General features: G+C 38.0%; 1 protein-coding gene and 1 long non-coding RNA gene across 9 annotated transcripts in view; one reads left to right on the top strand and one right to left on the bottom strand.

The window, feature by feature from the left end:
- Positions 1-19,608, bottom strand: part of EBF3 (EBF transcription factor 3) — a 228,885-nt gene that overhangs the window by 135,298 nt on the left and 73,979 nt on the right. The window lies entirely within an intron of this gene.
- Positions 2,356-14,465, top strand: LOC133388968 (uncharacterized). The gene is made up of 3 exons (XR_009763992.1): positions 2,356-2,492; positions 12,467-12,674; positions 14,139-14,465. It is a non-coding gene; the product is annotated as an uncharacterized LOC133388968 (long non-coding RNA).

Raw genomic sequence — 19,608 nt, 5'->3', positions numbered from 1 at the left:
GTGCTGCATGTGTTTCCTTATACAGAATGTAAAGCACTCTTGTTTTCTTGCTGGAAAATGATCCTTTAACATCTCTATTTGATGTAGAAGAGGATAGCAGAATCAGATCTTCTGTTTCAGAGGGGAAAAGGCTTCATATTAGGGTTGCCAGGTTCCTGGCCTGAGACTGATCCTGTATCTTTAGGAGAAGAGAAAGTCAACCAAGTGCAGGTGTTCTTGCAACACTGTAATGAGAAAAACCACAAGGTGGAATTCTCCTTTCCCCCTCCACAACTTTTAAAGATACAGAAGACCTCCAGGAGGTCAGGCCTGGCAACCAAGAGGTCTTCTGTATCTTTAAAAGTTGTGCAGGGGGAAGGGAGAATTCCACCTTGTGGTTTTTCTCATTACAGTGTTGCAAGAACACCTGCACTTGGCTGACTTTCTCTTCTCCTAAAGATACAGGATCAGTCTCAGGCCAGGAACCTGGCAACCCTACTTCATATCTTTTTGAACTTTTAAGAACTTTCTGTTTACAAATAAGGTGACAAATATTTAATATATTCAGTCTTTTTTTCTGATTGCAAGCTAATCTGTAATTCATATTAATCTATGCCAAATGCTACATGCCAAGAAATAACCTAATAATTTCATGGACTATAGTCTACTTGATCATCGAATGAAGTGGACTGTAGTCTGCGAAAGCTTATGCCATAATAAATTTGTTTGTCTTTAACTGCCACAAGTCTCTTCACTATCCTTTATTGACAAATCTGAACTTTCAGAGCTTTTCACAGTAGCATTGCAAGGACCATATCATATAACTCACATAATAATAAAATTCTGCAGAAAATGCTCTGGATATGCTCTGGCCATCCTTAAATCCCTCTTTAAAAGGGGAAATCTGTTCTCCTATGCTTTTGAAATTCTGTTTCTTCCTTTTTTAATTGATGTTTAGTCTAAGCTGTCATTAGTTACATTAATTTTCTTTTAAAGACAGGAGAATGGAGTCCACAAAGGAAAATCTTACGAGACTGTAAAAGTAGACCATAATTCAGAGGAAATTCAGTGTTCCTTGCTCATGTCATCACAGCAGAGAAACACTTTAATTTGATATGAATTTCTCAAGAGAAACCTCAAATTAACTTAGATCTAGCTATGTTTTAAGTATGATAAGTGAAGATGGCAAAATAGACTATTATTTGCTGACTCCAGTTTTTCAGTGTTGGTGCTTCTGTATGTTCTTTTTTATTTTCTGCTTGGGCTAAATAAATGCCAATATTCACCTTGAAAGAGTCATCATAAAGAAATCCCCTTGGGATATAAAAATATACTTCTCTCATCCTCCTTCCAAACAGTGTCAGATGAAGTTAAAAGACCCAGTAAATGTGCTAAAATCTACTTATGTGATTTTTTTTGTATAAGTGAGCAGTTATCACCTACTGTCAAAATACACTGCACATGAAATATGTGATGCTTTGTAATATATTGTATGTGTTTGACACAAAAATGTATATAAGCTAGTCCTGCAGTTTCTTTAGGAAACGTATATACATTCTGTAGGAATGTATATAATCTAGTCCTGCAAGTATGAGTTGAAAGTTTGTACAAATGCTGGGTGCTAGTATTGTACATTAGGCTTTGGACCATGACATTTCCAACACTTTACAGCAATCTGTAGGCCTATGGGCCAGATACAGTTTGATGTGAACCTCAAACTTGCAATTCAGTTTTATAACTCAGTGCTTGCAATTTACTTTGGCTTCATTTTGGGGGGTGTAATGTTACTTTCATCTGCAAGGAACATAGAGCAGAATGGCTAGATAACTAAATGACAGGAGATTTATGCTTAGCAGGAGGGATTTTTGGTGCAAAACTTGGCATACCGTCATATACTAATTATGTAAACATCATCTCCCCAAACACACGCACACAGAGAGAGACACAGACACACACATAACTGAAGAGGCAATTGAACCATCTTGCTCTGTACTAAAACAACAAAACTGAAGAGTGCAATTCACAGACAGCTTAACACTGCAGTAGTCCCCCTGGCAATGTCACCAGACTCTATTGCTCTGGTTGTAAAGTCTCCTAAAACTCTGGAGGATGCCTCTTTGGTCCCTGAGGAAATGGGCTTCAGCCAGGTGTCACAGTAACAGGTAGGTGAAAGGTTGCCATTTGACAGCTGGGGACAAATTCACTAGGGGATTGCATTTCCATGTGCCCTACAGAGAGATAACAAGTGGTGCATTAGGGCCTAGACACCTGTACAGTAACATTAAGAAGGCAGGCTGAATATCGGAAGAATGGGCTTCTTCAGAACAATGGCATACAAAATAATTGTTTTGTTTTATTTGTGTTTTAAAAGGAATTTGAAGAATAGATTGGCATTTCCTTGGGTCCACTTGTTCAATAATATGCCATGGCTGCCTGGAGCATCAGAGGGACAGTGTGACAACAACAGAATCCTACTATTCCTGTGAATAACATATGAGTGGCTGTTCAGCAAGGTAATGATCCTGGGACATGATTCAGCCTTACACACACAGCTGCTGAGGGCACAGCCAGGCCCTCCTTACAGATGGATGATGGAGGGGAAGCATTGTAAGCTTACAAAATGCCATGGCTGATGGAAAAGCAGAGATAAGTAGCCAGCCTAACAAGCTATTGCTATCCAGCAGTACCCAGTGTTGTTATCTGGGGTTACTGCCAGCCCACATACCATCTCCATCACTCTCCTGCTCCAATAAGTGCAATAGTTCTCCCTAGCAGATGTCACCCATGAAGGCCTGTTACTGTTTCCACTTTATACACAGACCACATTCAGTGGTGAGATTGCCATGGTGTTCGAGACTGCTAGTGGGGCCTTAGGCCTCTGGATGCCCCTATAGGGGGCTAGCTGGATCCACCAAGGTCAGGGTATGCCACTGTAGCAGAAAGCTCAGTCTGTCCTCTTCGCTTGGAAGCTAGACTGGGCCTAGAACATAGCTGGTCTTCCTTAACCTCCATATTCTTTAGCCATGTACTAAGCCACCTAATCATACCCTTAGCAAACACAGTACAGGGACTGGATCCTGACCTTTGTTTTCTAAAAAGAATCCTCTCACTATCTTTGGACTTCAGGCTTCAGCAATAATATTTAAATGGTATATAAAATTTAGTCTAATCCAGCAAGGCTTCAGAACAAAAGGGTTTAGTGGGAATTTTAGTGAAATACTCCAAACAGACAACATGAGAGCTTGCACACAGAATGAAAAAACACTTATCATTAGTAGGAAGGTCGATACATTAAAAAATGCCTAGTGGACTGGTCCAAAGAGCAGTTATTGCCACATAAAAACACAAGGAACCAAGGAACTACTACTATTATTTTTATTTATAACCAACCCACACACCCAAACGTTTAGCCAGTAACAATGTTGAAATCATATAGCCAGTTACCACCCTGAGCTCCTGCTGGGAGGAAGGGTGGGATATAAATCAAATAATAAATAAATAAATAAATATTCAGTTGTAATCCACCCCTACCCCTAGACACAAAAACGCAATCCCTAGGAAAATTCTGGAGCAGGTTATAAAGCAGTCAGTCATTTTGTGATTGGGTAACCTCCCTAGTAGACTGTGGGAATGCTGTAGACATAACATATCTTGACTTCAGCAAAGAGTTTGACAAAGTGTCTCATAATATTCTGATTAGCAAGCCAGCTTGATATGGGCTGGTTGGAACAACTATCAGGTGCTTATCAATGGTACCTTCTCAAACTGGCAGAAGGTAACAAGTGGGGTACCGCAGGGCTCAGTCCTGGGTCCAGTGCTCTTCAACATTATTATTAAAGACTTGGATGAAGAGGTAGAGGGAATGCTTATCAAATTTGCAGGTGACCCAAAATTGGGAGGGAAAACTAATACCCTGGAAGACAGACAAAGTGATCAACGTGCTGGAGCACTGGGCTGAAAACAACAGAATGAAATTGAACAGGGATAAGTACAATGTTCTACACCTAGGAAAAAGAAACCAAATGCACAGTTATAAGATGGGGTATACTTGGCTCAGCAATACTACATGCAAGAAGGTTTGTGGAATTGTTGTTGATCACAAGCTGAATATGAGCCAATAGTTTAATGTGGCTGCAAAAAAGGCAAATGTTATTTTAGGCTGCATTAACAGCAGCATAGTTTCTGAATTGCTTGGAATACTAGTTCCCCTCTATTCAGCACTGGTTAGGCCTCATCTTGAGTACTGCATCCAGTTCTGGACACCTCACTTTAAGAAGAATGCAGACAAACTGGTTCAGAGGAGGGCAACAAGAATGATCAGGGGACTGGAAACAAAGCCTTATAAGGAGAGACTAAAAAAACTGGGCATGTTTAGCCTTGAGAAGAGAAGACTGAGGGGAGGTATGATAGCACTTTTGAAGCGCTTGAAAGGTTATCACAAAGAGAAAGGCCAGGATATGTTCTCGATCATCCCAGAGTGCAGGACATGAAGTTATGGGCTCAAGTTACAGGAAGCCAGATTCTGACTGAACATTAGGAAAAAAATCCTAACTGTTAGAGCAGTACAACAATGGAATCAATTGCCTAGGGAGGTGGTGGGCTCTCCAACATTGGAGGCATTCAAGAGGCAGCTGGACAGCCACCTGTCAGGTATTCTTTAACTTGGGATTAACTTGGATTCCTGGATTAAGCAGGAGGTTGGGCTCAAATGCCTTTTAGGCCCCTTCCAACTCTACTGTTCTATGATTCTGTAAAGAAGCCAGGTGTAAAGTGTTTTTTTCTTCTTCAGTGACACTTTAGTTCCTTGGTCACTTTGATTCCTGAGACAATTTATAAACATATCAAAATTGTTATTGGCGAACACAGGTAATTTGTCAAGAAAAAGGTAGTCTTTTTGCTGGATTTCAATATCGCCCTTCATCATACACACCAATCACAGGGAAGTTTCTAAGACACATTATAAAATCATTTTAAAATACAATGGGTTATATCTAGCTACCTCAAAGTAGACCCACTAAAATTAGGTTAGTCAAATCCATTGGTTTCAGTGGGTGTACTCTTGAGCTAACTGGATACATCCCAATAAAGTTAATGTGAGAATCCTTCAAACAATAAAACACAGCAGTGCAGAGTAAAAAAAATTGGACAACCAATTAATTTTCTCCATAGGCCCAGGATAATAATTAAGTTTTAACTTGCCAAGGGAATCCCAACAGTGGTTGCCATCCATGCCTCCAGGGAAAAAGAATTCCATATACAACAATTCCCTACTTCATGTCACTAAACAGTGAGCTAACACCCACCAGCAGGTCAATGAGAAGGGTCCCCCTTGCCAACCACAGGTTAGTTGATATGGGAGGAGGCACTCAGACAGATAACTGGATCCCAAGTCAATTAACATTAGCAACTGAAATGTAATGTAATACCTGGCTATTTCGATCATTTCACATATTTGTTGTCGTTCCATATTTAAATATGCTGTGCCCATGTGTTTTGAATTCTTAGCTTGTTATGCTCCACCTATGGTTAGTAAGTAATAAAATCATTACGTACTTACCTAGTATTCCCAAGTTGACACACAAATGACACATAATCTTAAGAGAGTGCTAGCAGTTCATCCTAGAAGTCATAATGTAACAAAACAGTATAGATAGTGTCCCATAAATGCTAGGCCCAGATCATTTAAAGCTTTATTAGTTATAGTCAGCAAGCATCTCGGAGTCAAGAAGATGTTAGGGAACCAGTGTGAACCCACCATCATTATAAGACAGGCTGCAGCATTTTGCACCACTTAAAGCTTTTGAACAGTCAGTAAGGAAAGCTCCATGTGTACAACCTACCTTTTACCTAGGCTCAGTCTGAGGCTGAGGAAAGAAGAGTATCATCAGTATACTGATGACATCGAATACCACACCTAAGGCTATACAGTTTCACCCAGAATCCAAGCCCAGCATGAAAGGTCAGCATTAGACATTTGTCAAACTCCAACAGAAGCCTACAGCCAATCTCTAGGGCCTCCTAGTCCTGCTGCTTCTCATTACTGATGTTGCTGCCTGTCACTTGCTGTCTTTGGTGACACCTGTTGGTGAATGTGTAATCAAAAGAGTGTGAAGAGGAGATGGGCATATTCAAGGAGAGGTGCCCACTGTGAGCATCTTGCCCAAGTACCATCAAAACCAAGGACCAGCACTGTCAGGAACCTCACATACATTCTGAACAGGATGAAATAAATGCACTTTAGCTACAAAGCTGTGATTTAGAAACCTAAACAGCTCAGCTATTCTTTCCCTACTTCCTATGAGACTACTTCCATGGGAGCAGTGTGAAAAAAATCAGACACTTTTGAAGATAGGGTTTAGGGAGAGACTATGGTTAAAATCAGCCTTCCCCAACATGATGCCCTCCACCTGTTTTGAACTAGAACTACTATTGGCCATACTGGCGAAAACTGATAGAAGTTGTAATCCAAAACACCTGGAGGGCACCAGGTTGGGGAAGTTTGGTTTAGAGTGACCAAACTTTGCATTTGCAGATCAGCTCCCAAACAATCTCAGAATATTTTTGAAGCAGTTGTAGCTGAGAACTGCTACTGCCTCCACTAGGTCTTCTGTATCTTTAAAAGTTGTGCAGGGGGAAGGGAGAATTCCACCTTGTGGTTTTTCTCATTACAGGGTTGCAAGAACACCTGCACTTGGCTGACTTTCTCTTCTCCTAAAGATACAGGATCAGTCTCAGGCCCTGAACCTGGCAACCCTAGCCTTCACCCCTTCTTTATTTCTAGACAATTAGGAATCTTAAGAGAAGGTGGAGAGGAAGTGTCAACCTGGGAGTGAGCAGTTTCCAAGAATGATGTGGAGGTTTGGTAGATGGAGGGGAAAAAGAAGTGGGTGAGGAGTGAAGGCAGACATAGGAAAAGAGACACAGGGTTAGGAAACAGAAGAATAAATACAAATACGTATTTGAGAGGAATGGAATCAGTGTAGTGAGGAATATAGAGGAATTGTTATAAAGAGGGAAATGATAGACTTTTATAGCAGGAGGAAGAAAGGAGCAAAAGTTGGGAGGAATATATTGGGGTTGTTTTTGACCATGTAGGAAACTCTTCCATTTATGCAATTAAGCCAATCCCTTCTATCCTCCTAAAAACGGGCAGGGAACCTCAGGTCCATGGGGCAAACTTGGTCCACCAGGCCTCCCCATTTGGCCCACAAGGCCGTTTGGGGGAAACCACACCCACCCTTCCTGGGGCAGGTAAGGGCGGGGCTTCAAAGTAACAATCAGGAGCTTAAAGTGGGCTCCCAATTGTTCCTTTGCTGGAGCAAGGCATGCTACCAACTGCCGATCAGCTGACAGGAGTCCAACATCAGAAATGTAAAGGAGAAGGCAAGGAGAATGGCAAAACCTTCAGCCAAGCACCCTAATTCACTGATATTACAGTCACTGCCTTCTCAACAAGGAGAGGCTTTTTAAAAGATTTCCTCCAGCACCTTCTGTGCAGAACCAGCCTCAGGGTGATGAAGAGGCTGCTACAGTTCAAAATTATAGCATCTTCTTCACATGCTTCTAGTTTAAGCAGCTATGATGCATTTCAAGCAAATACAGATTAAGAAGCAAGGAAGTAGAAAAGCAGATCCCTTGCCATTTCAGTGTCTTACTTTTGAATTTCTTTAACATATTCCTAAAAACATTCTGTTTTGGGAGAAACATTTATGTGTCTTAAATGACATACTTCAGAGAACATTCTGTTTTAGGGAAAACATTTATAATGCCCTGAATTCTTGCATTGTCAGATGTCATCATCCAAACAGCTTTAAAGGTAGACACTGTAATAATAACTTGTTGTAACTTTAAAAAAAATCAAGCTATATTACAATATGTTTATGCTAGCTGTTTACTATTAGTTTTCAAGGATCTCCAAACACTCTCTTTTTTTCAATAATAATGGTTAAGTCATGTCTAAAAGTAGCAAATTCATAATTTATAACTACCACAGGGGGAAATTGTAGTAAGGGGTCAAAATGGGCAGTTCTAGAGTTCAGCATTGTTCTGGACTGAAACAGTTCAAAGATGACATTCTTTATATTAATGTAAATGGGCATATAGGATCACTCCTATTTTCTTCTCAGCATGAAAGCAAAGCAGAGAAAGAATTAACAGCACATTTTACAAAATGTAATGTCATTTATGTTAATAAGCTACGGAACCTAGGACAGTACTACATATTTTTATATAAAAATCATCCTGAAAATTCAGTTAAAATGTTGTATATACATACCTAAAATAAATGTTAAAATTGCTGCAAGAAACATCAGTGCCACAATGGTATTTTCTGCAATCATTGCTTTTTTGTTAAAAATTAACCGACGTTTACAAGTGGAATTGCCAGCTATCAGAAATATGAACGGAAGATCTATGTTTGGTATCCAGAAAAACTTCTCACCTGGATATTCTTGTAACAGGCCCATGCTTCCCAGAAATATAGATGCTTGAGTTTAAATGGGTGTAGACATGCATACTTTGTTTATTTTAGGTTATTTATATACCACCATTTGCAGAAGCCACAGGGTGATTTACAAGGTGAACTAAAATAAAGTCAATATATAACATCCACACAATTCTTAAAATGCAGAACACAATAACTCGTAACAATGTACTAATAGCAGTTTACTAATAGCAGCAGCAGCAAACTAGAAATGTTTCTAATCAGATCTATGATGCTCCAAATGCTCAATGAAAGAGGTGCATCTTAAACCACCGAAACCCATAAACAGATAGGGTTGGACACTTCCGAATGGAAGGAGTTCCACAAGCAAAGAGCTGGGACCCCACCCCACACACTTCATTCTATGTAGGGACTACCAAGAGGGCGCCATATGCTATCTTAAAATATGGGCAGGTTGATATGGAAGAAGGCATTCCATATCAGACATTTGGTCCCAGGTGATTTAGAGTTTTAAATGTCAAAGTAAGGACCTTTAATTGGGCCCAGAAAATGATTGGCAACAGGTGCAGCTAATTTAAAAAGTAACTATATGTTCATGGCCTGCTGCGCCTACCAGCATTCTGGCAGCTGCATTTTGCATGAGTTGCAATTTACGGACAATCTTTAAGGGTAACTCTACACAGAGCACATGACAAGAGCCCAACATGAAGATTACCAGAGCATGAGTAATCACAGCCAGGCTATTCCTATCCAGAAATGGCCATAGATGGTGCACCAGCCAAAGCTGGACTTAGTCACTCTTTGCCACTGAGGCCAGCTGAGTCTCAAGTGACAATGATGGTTCAGGAGTACCCCCAGACTATATACCTACTCCTTCAAGGGGAGTAGACCCCTATCAAGAACAGGTATAGTTAGTTCTGCCAACTCCCAGACACAGAAACTACCTACCCATAACACATCTTGTCTGGATTCAGCTTCAGTTTATTGGGCCACATCCAGCCCATTACTACCCCCAGACACTGGTTCATGACTTGCACATCCTCTCCTGGTACCAATAAAATAGACAGATAGAGGCGGTTGTCACCAGCATATTGATTGCACCTTCTTCCAAATCCCTTAATGATTGCTTCCAGCACTTTCATATAGAGGTTAACTGGCATGGGAAACAAGACTGAATCCTGTGGGACTCTGCAAGGAAGTTCTCAGTAGGCCATGCAGAAGTCACCCAACAGTATTCTGTGGCACTGTCCTGGGAAATATGAGTGGAACCACTGCAAAGCAGTGTCTCCAAATCCCAACTCCCTCAGACAGCCAGGAAGATACAATATTCAATCAATCAATCAGCCTTTCTATATTATGGCCAATGACCAGCATTCAGAAACAGTTTGAAACATATGTACAAATACATAAAATAAGAGTAAGATAGAATAAAATAGGATAAGATGCAATGATAGCATATCATAGAATAAGATATAGCATGTTCAATGGTATCATAAACTGCAGAAAAGTCACAGAGAATCAGCAGAGTCATGCTCTCCCATTACTCTCCCGACAAAGGTCATTGATGAGGGTGACATGAGCAGTAAAACCCCACCAGAAGCTGGACTGATATGGTTCTAGATAATTGGTTTAATCTAAGCATGTGTGAAGCTGCCCTACCACCACCTTTTTGAGCATCTTTCCCAAAAAGGGGTACAGGCACTGCCAGACAAAACATCTGTTTTGCTCTCAAACTTGAAGAGTAGTTTACAATGCTGAAAATACAGAGTATATTTTTGAATTAAAATCTTGCTGAGGATTTTCTTAAGAGCCATCTCTGAAAACATCCTGTTAGGGCTGGAAAGTGAGAGATCAGCCAACAAAGACTGTATGTGGCAAATCCCCAGGTATTGGTAGGGGGGCAGAGGCTGCCACATTTTTACATTTTAGCTACCCTGGACTATTGTCTGATCCCTGCATCTTCTGTGAGAACTCATTTTCAATACAGCTACAAGGAGTAACCCTTGGATCCAAGTAAAGAAAAAGAGCACCGTTAGGAAGGCAGCTGATCTTCCTTTCTTTGCAATGCTGGGGAGATCCCTCCATGTGTGACTCTCAGAGGGGGAAGGGAAGACCATCTGGACCACTGAGAGCAACTTACACACAATTATTTAATTGCATTTTTGAATGAAATTGTCCATCATAAAAGATGCCTGAAGAATTTTGACTTTAACGGCCTGCCTGAAGGAGCTATAATATACCATTGTTATAGTTTGTCTTAATTTTATTTCTCAATCACAAACTATAGCCACCACTTCAGAAATATTTGGAATTTAGTTTTAATTGTATTGCTTTTAACACACACATAACATATCCCTTTGTGTTAAAAGTATCATGGTGATTTATCCTCATTATTGTGTAAATAGGTTTCGGCAGTTCTCAGTAAATAAAACAAAGAGTGACAGGAGGAAAAGGGGGAATTTGCTTTCCTACCAATTAGAGTTGCCTTAGGCAGTACTTGTAAGAGGAGATAAATCCTGCAAATCACTAAAATGATCCTGTCACATGCACCAAATATGAAAATCACACAGCGGCACACTTCTTATAGTTTGCTTTGGTTTAATGAGTTGGGGTGGGCTTCGTCATGAGGTTTGCTTCTCACAGTTGGGGACTGTTGATTGACAGTGGAGATCATGCCCAACTGCAGCTTCCTAACCAGGAGGGCCAGATGGAAAATCACAATTCACGTTTAATATGCAGGGTTTTTTTAGAGAATGGGAATTCCCACATTGTCTTTTCACCTCCTAAACTTTTCCCTAATAAATGCAAAATATGCTACATATTAGCCAAGAATGCTTTCCCCCTCCTTCCAGCAACGTATTAAAACAAAATATGGATGAGATCCCTATTAAGCCCCCAACCTGTTAACTTCTTCAATTATGTAACTTCTTCAATTATGCAAGTTTTTCAAAGATTAAAAGATAAGTTTATGGAACATATGTTGTCATGCCCAAACACTTTAAAGGGAATATCAAGATGATTATGCTGCCTCACAATAAAAAGAATATGGGAACCATCTGCTTAACTAAGTGCACATTCTGTTTGTCAAATTTGTCTGAGTTTTTAATCCCATTCAAATGAAATGCTGCACGTTTGGCTTCTGAAATATTGTAACAATGTGTTTTGTCAAATATTTCCACATTTACTTAGCACAAAATATCTTATCACTTTGGGGAAGGGAGTGGGAGGAGGTTGGGATTCTTTTCTAACCACTGAACCATTGTGTGCTATATACTGAAGAATATGTTGTAAAGACACAATTTATATTGGGGTTATAATGGCAAACAAGATGTGGGAGACACAAAATGTGTTGCTCTAAGAGCTCCTATAACAGATAACCTTACAACAACAACTTTAGTAAGTGTATCCTATTTTCAGCACTACCTTTTCTCCCTTTTTTACTGCAGTCAGGTTTTCCACATTGACATTTATACTTAGTAGGGTGAGCAATGAATGTTACCTTGTTACAGAGTTTTCTGTCTCTCTCTTTTCTTTTTTTCCCCTTTTGGTGCAATGCTTTATGAGAGTTATATGTACGACAGGAACCCCAGTAACCTGAGCCCCTGGGTCAGTAATGTCTAACAGTTGCAATTATAGCCCTAGTTATATTAGTCAATCCATTATTGCATATGGGCTTGACAAATTGCCATCAATCCCAAAGCAGAACAACAGTGAAGCAATTTAGGTTGATAACTGAAGTTTGATTTTATTTTATCATAAACTCCATTGAAATGAATGTGTTTTTAGTGTTTTTGTTTGCCACCCTGAACTCCTTCTGGGAGGAAGGGCGGGATATAAATTTTAACAACAACACTTTAGCATTAAATGACTTTAACTATGAATACTTCCAATAACAAATCACTTTCCCCCCGATTTCTTTCTCTTATATATTCTGTAAAGTACTTGAGAAAGTGTTTGTTTCACTTCACTCTTGGCATTATGTCCATAATGTCTCACATATGTACTGTCTTGTGTAATAACTTTGTATTTTTTCATTTCTTTTAGTTGTGTCTAAGGATGGATCCACACATCTCTGTTTGTTTTTGAATATACTGGGATCTTGACCTATAATGTACATTGCTGTAATATGCCAGTTTTGTTATCATCCACCACCACATCCCACTACATGTCATTCCTTGCCAATATGGTCACTTCCAAACAGGCTGGACAGAATGCATGGAGATACTATGCAAAGAGACAGTCTAAAGCAAAGGTACCCGAGTCAGAAAATATAAATGGTGCTCTGTATGATACAATCATAGATTAAGGCTGCTATCTACTCACACTTACTTCTACATCTACTCAATGGGCATATACTTTTGAGTAGATATATATAGGATTGCACTGTTGGAATGATCAGCAGCAGAATCCAGCAGGCAATAACTTGATATTTGACTGCTTTTTTAATGGTATCCCAAAATCTGCCTCCTGAGACCTAGCTGCCAAATAAGATTGGCCATAACCATGCTATGGAATAGCAGCTCCAAGTTGCTTTTCAGTAGTGTTGCATTACCTCCCACATTTGTATGTATGAACAGTATTAGGCAAGAAAGAACTATGGAATTTGCAGTAGTAAATATGAAAATTATCATATGATTAAAGCATTTCATATGTATTATACCCATAGGCAACAGCTAGAGTTTCTCACAGAGGACATGTCTCCAGACCTCAAGTTATGAGTAAACAACACTCCCAATGTGTTGCTTTTAAGTTTTGGGCCATAATATTTTGGTTTTTTTCAAGAAAGTCAAAGTCCCAAAAGATGGGGAAAACAGTCCTTTGTATGTTTCATTTATATTGTAGTACAATATGATGTCTATATAGAAGTAAGACCCATTGGGTTGTATTCAGTGTAGTGCTAAGGTAGATGTTCCATCACACAAGGAATTCTCTTCGCAAAACAGAATGTTCTCCCCCTTTCTTCCCCCCTCTAAATTTATTCTAGAGTTTTCCCCAACCCTCCAGAGCCCTTGCATTTGTGCGATAATACTGCCCATTCCGTTCAAAAGAATTTACTCCCAAGTAACTGAGCACAGAATTGCAGTCTTACAGTGTAATCCTATGCATGTCTACGCAGAGTAAATCTTTTCATTCACAGCTAAATGTGTACAGGATTGTAGCTTACACCTTATTTATTTATTTATTTATATTCCATCCCAGCAAGAGACCAGGGAAGCAACTCCTGGCTATACCTTAGGAACACAGTGCACTTCTTTAAAGACTGCATTTGCTAAGAGGCACCATAAGTTATCTAGCACATAAAGTATGATTCAAAAATAGTATTAGTATGAGACAGAAGAGTAGTTCAAATATTTACAATGCATTCCTTACAAAGCAGCCCCCATATATGTGTGTGTGTATTAAAATGCTTTTTTTCAGCCATAGCTGTTATGATTATTATATATCAGTCGTTAAACATGTTTAACTAGAAATTGATACTAGACTGTAATTGTAATGATGCTTTGGTACACATAGCTGTTAACGTGTTGAGATCTTCTTTGGGCACATCTATGTAGAAAAGTGGTATACAAATTAAAATAATAACTACTACTACTAGTAGTAGTAGTAATAATTTCACTGGATTACTTCCAAGTAAGGGAAGTAATGTTACTTTAGCCATGTTTCATGGGAAATAACCACATCATACAGTCTCTCATATATAATCTTCTCATTACAGATGCTACTGGAGCTGCATGGGAAATACCAATGTGGAAGTGGTAAACAAGCCACACAAGTAACATTCGATCTGGGCCATTTAAAGAGCCACATTTGACACATAGTCTCCAAGAATAACTCCTCTTTAATTTCAATGGTCAGCCCTAGCTGTCAAATTTAGACTAGGTGCAAGACTTCACCCAGAACAATGAAATGGCTTCTAGGCAAATAACTGTATCAAGGAAAAGACACCAAGGTGTCATTTATAATTATTCTATCCACCTGCCTCAGATTTCCTGCTCTTTGTAAAATATCAGAAAAAATAAGCTGAAAATAAACAGAGGAAACAATACAGGTAAAGACAATTCCTAGAACTGTAGCAATGTAGCAATGATAGCATGTATCCTTACTCAAACATAACATTTACAATCTCTTAAAAGTCCTCAGAATTATTATTTTAAAGAAATGCTTGTGTGTGTGTCTATGTGTATGTATGCATGTGTGCATAGATTAGATAGATAGATAGATAGATAGATAGATAGATAGATAGATAGATAGATAGATAGATAGATAGATAGATAGATAGATAGATAGATAGATAGATAGATAGATAGATAGATAGATAGATAGATAGATAGATAGATAGATAGATAGATAGATAGATAGATAGATAGATAGATAGATAGATAGATAGATAGATAGATAGATAGATAGATAGATAGATAGATAGATAGATAGATAGATAGATAGATAGATAGATAGATAGATAGATAGATAGATAGATAGATAGATAGATAGATAGATAGATAGATAGATAGATAGATAGATAGATAGATAGATAGATAGATAGATAGATAGATAGATAGATAGATAGATAGATAGATAGATAGATAGATAGATAGATAGATAGATAGATAGATAGATAGATAGATAGATAGATAGATAGATAGATAGATAGATAGATAGATAGATAGATAGATAGATAGATAGATAGATAGATAGATAGATAGATAGATAGATAGATAGATAGATAGATAGATAGATAGATAGATAGATAGATAGATAGATAGATAGATAGATAGATAGATAGATAGATAGATAGATAGATAGATAGATAGATAGATAGATAGATAGATAGATAGATAGATAGATAGATAGATAGATAGATAGATAGATAGATAGATAGATAGATAGATAGATAGATAGATAGATAGATAGATAGATAGATAGATAGATAGATAGATAGATAGATAGATAGATAGATAGATAGATAGATAGATAGATAGATAGATAGATAGATAGATAGATAGATAGATAGATAGATAGATAGATAGATAGATAGATAGATAGATAGATAGATAGATAGATAGATAGATAGATAGATAGATAGATAGATAGATAGATAGATAGATAGATAGATAGATAGATAGATAGATAGATAGATAGATAGATAGATAGATAGATAGATAGATAGATAGATAGATAGATAGATAGATAGATAGATAGATAGATAGATAGATAGATAGATAGATAGATAGATAGATAGATAGATAGATAGATAGATAGATAGATAGATAGATAGATAGATAGATAGATAGATAGATAGATAGATAGATAGATAGATAGATAGATAGATAGATAGATAGATAGATAGATAGATAGATAGATAGATAGATAGATAGATAGATTGATTTTTTGGCATTTTTCCATTTCTTTTCTCTGCGAAAGATGTCATCACTACTTTTCAATACAGCCCTATTTTTCCCCTCCTTTCCATTTCTCCCCACCACTACCACCATTTGCTGCTGGCTGAAAACTGTAGTTTTTAGAAACCTAGTTTAAACATACATCTAACGGAAAACATAATCAGAACTGTGACTTTGCAATAGATTAGGCAGTGCTTTTTTATTAATTTGATATCAATCTGAGCAGAGTTCAAGAATTATTTTCACAATATGATTTACATACTGGGTTGAGTGTATATTTAAAATAATTTGGACTGAATTATTCTTACTAGAATACATGGCCACAAGAAAAGGATTGAAAATAAAAGCAGCTTTAGTCAGAATCTAAGCAATTTGCTGCCAAATACGAGCAGCATTTCCCCAGATTATAATTTAAACTGTATTAACTGTCAAGAGTACTTTTGAGAAATATAGATAACAATTCAGATGCAATCGATAGGTAGTGACAGTTGATTTTAAAGCTTAATGCAAGACAAGGAAAAAATGACTGGTGTATCAGCTCTGGAAGAATACATTTGTTCTGTATTTGATTTTTGTGTTAAATTTATTACTGCCAAGAACAGCTCTTTCAATAATAATAAGAACAAGATTGTGAAATTGCAACATGTTTGTCTCCCACAGTTTTCACTGCATATCCAATATAAAATTATGTCCCTTCACAGTACTATAAATAGATAAAATTAAACTGTGGTATATTCCTTTACAATAACCAGCTCTTTAAACACATTGCCCCTCCTCTCCAAATTGAAAAAAACACACACCACCTTCAGCCCAGTTTACCATAATTAAAAATCCACAGCAGTTAATTCTATATCTTTATTTTCTGGAAGTGAGAGACCACAAAGAATATCTATTTTGTGACACTATATAGATTTTTATGTCTATATAATTTCTGAGCCATCCAGTCACCACCAACAACACCCATAAAGCAGAGGTTCAGACATATGATTGAGGAGGGTTGATATATTCTTGTCATAGTCAATAGAAGCCTTTTTTTCAATTCTGTCAAAATGTCTAGTGTATATAATGTTAGGTTTTGATGTTGTTTCTGTACAATACCACAAGAAACTTACTTGACAAATATCAGAGAAAAAATTTCCCTTCTAGCCCAACTCTATTACACTGCTTATTCTATCACTACAGCTGGGGATGCCTCTCAGCAGAACTGTACACTCAAAAATCTACCAGCATGGCCAGAAATGAAATGATGAAAGTTGCCACCATTCAAACTTATCCATACTTCTCACTTATGACATGATTGATTTTCCTTCAGAATGCTCAAATATGGGATTGTCTTCCTTCTTTTTTTCACGGTGGTAACAGCTAATGTATACAGTCTTGGCCTGTCTGGGAATGGCAAGAAGTTGACATGTAGAAGAACAACTGAAATGAATACGGATGAAATTTGAAAGTGCAATTTTCCATCTGCCAATCACCTTTTAAAGGCACAAGTTAACCACCAATCAGGAAAATCCTATGTGAGATCATACTCATTTAGACTTTTCTGTTTGATAGGCCAGCTAGCCTCATTAATCAAGCTTTTAGATTCTGATACAATTCCTGATCAGGCACCCTGCTTTTCCCTTGCTTTAGAAATATTGTTACTGCATTTTCTGAATGTGTTATTGATAAATTATATTTTGAATTAAAATACATAGTCTCCTTTTAAATATAATTTGATTAGGTGACTACAAAATCTATTTCTCCTGTTATGGTACATAGCAGGTCATTTCCTAGTTGGCTCAGAAGAAAATGTGCAGTATTTCTAGCATTAATAATGTATGGTCACCAAAACCCGTTCTGGCCATAGCTTCAAGATGCTTCGAAATACAGCCAATTAAGGTTTATTTAATTATTAAGGTTGAATAAATAACAGCGAAACATGTTAAAAATCTTTCAGTTTCAGTCAATCATAATAAAAAATTAATGAGACTGGATAGAGAGCCATAAAAACTGATAGACTGCAATCGTGAATTATAAATTGGTATTGATTTTTTCCTTTGCAATAACACTCTCAGGTAATCGTATGTTGCCACATGTAAAGTGCACTTTCCTGGATGAGACTAATATTAACTATCAAATATATATGAGATGGAGGCATTTATGACACTTCAGATTTCACAGACAAAAAGAAAAAAAATACAATTTGTGGAATAATAGCAGCATAGAACACAGAATCCTAGGGTGTTTATGGGAGCAGAAAGGGATCCCACTGTGCCATGAATTCATAAGACACAGTTACCTTATTCTTCTGCTGCCATTTCTTCTCTGATATGTTACCTTGTTAGTATCACTAAGAAAAGCATAAATATTTTTTATTATTTGTGAAGCTCATCCTGTCTTGCTTAATAGACAGGCCACATGGAGTTAAAGCCATATTATATGGCCTGGTGCAGAAGTGATCATTCAGAAAACCAAAGCACATATTTTATACTGCCTAGCTTTATTAATTCTAAGCCCCCAAGAAATAGTGAGGGGATTTTCCAGTCTTCTTTTTATTGAAGTAACATGGAAACAAATAAGACATTTCCCTAGGCTAGCTCAGATAAAGTGGACAATTACTATTGGCATTCTACATGTAAATATTTAACACTTCACAGCTAGTTTGCACCTAAATGCCCATTAGATGTTGCTACAAGCCTGGACACAATTTCCCCACAGAGCTGCATTGGCCTTCCTCTGCAATGTTTATTGGATTAGGGCTAACACACATCTTGTTCTAAATAGCACTGGAAGGGGACTTAGTTTAAGTGAGGGGAGAGAGAACCTCCCTTCTGATCAAATGTCTTCCCTGAATGACACAAAACAACTCCTCAAAGAAAAATAAAATAAAATCAGTTACAATAACAGAATTTCTCTTGATTTGGATAACTGATAAGACTCTGCGGCAATCTGTTAGATAAAATGATCAGATTTTCCCACTGAGTCAGAAGTCCTTTATTGACTACTTCAAGAAATAAGAAATCACTCTCTATTTGAATATAACTTCTAACATTCTATTTTGTTTCACATATAAAAAGGTTATTTCTAGAACTGTAAGGGCCAATTTAATTTACACCAATGAAACAGTCTTTCATTCATATGCACAGAACTGATGCTTATTTTATGAGTACAATACATTAGTTTTGTTGATTTTGCTTTTCATTCCCACACATGTTGCATGCATATCTTATTACATCTAGGGCAAAGGTTGTGCAAATGTTCAAGGTAAGTAGGTGGAAAGTGCCCAGTGTACCACACTTACAAATGCGAATGATTTTAACATGCAACTTAGTATGCTTTAATTGCTTAATTTAGGGCACAAGCCAACTCACATTTATGCCAGGCTGAGGGGAGCTAGATGTGGCAGATATCCAACTAAGCTGGCTGGGTCTTGGCTCGGATGGGCTACAGCAGCGTAAGCCCCTCAGTCCAGCTCAGCCAGGGCTCAACCAACTCAGCCGAGACTGGTGTTAAGTGAAGCCAGCATAAGTCCCCAAAAAGGGGCATTCTGGGGCTGGGGGGGGGCGAGGTGAGGTGACTTAGGCCACATCCAACTCATGTTCAGTGCACTTTTGCAGGTCCCAGTTCAAGTAAAAGTTACTCCAGGGAAAAGGTCGGTCTAAGAGAAATACAATAGAAGTCCATGGAGAGAGCTTACTCCCTGGTGGGGGTATTTGGGAGAGCAGGCTTTTACTTTCTGGTCCATGCACGCAGCTCAAGAGATGGTGTTCAGCCATCCTAGAGGCTCCTGAATGACAACTGGAT

This window comes from Rhineura floridana, chromosome 7 (genome assembly GCF_030035675.1).
Source record: "Rhineura floridana isolate rRhiFlo1 chromosome 7, rRhiFlo1.hap2, whole genome shotgun sequence".
Taxonomy (NCBI): Eukaryota; Metazoa; Chordata; class Lepidosauria; order Squamata; family Rhineuridae; genus Rhineura; species Rhineura floridana.
Note: the sequence above shows the minus strand (reverse complement) of the source record. Positions and strands in the feature narration are given on the sequence as shown.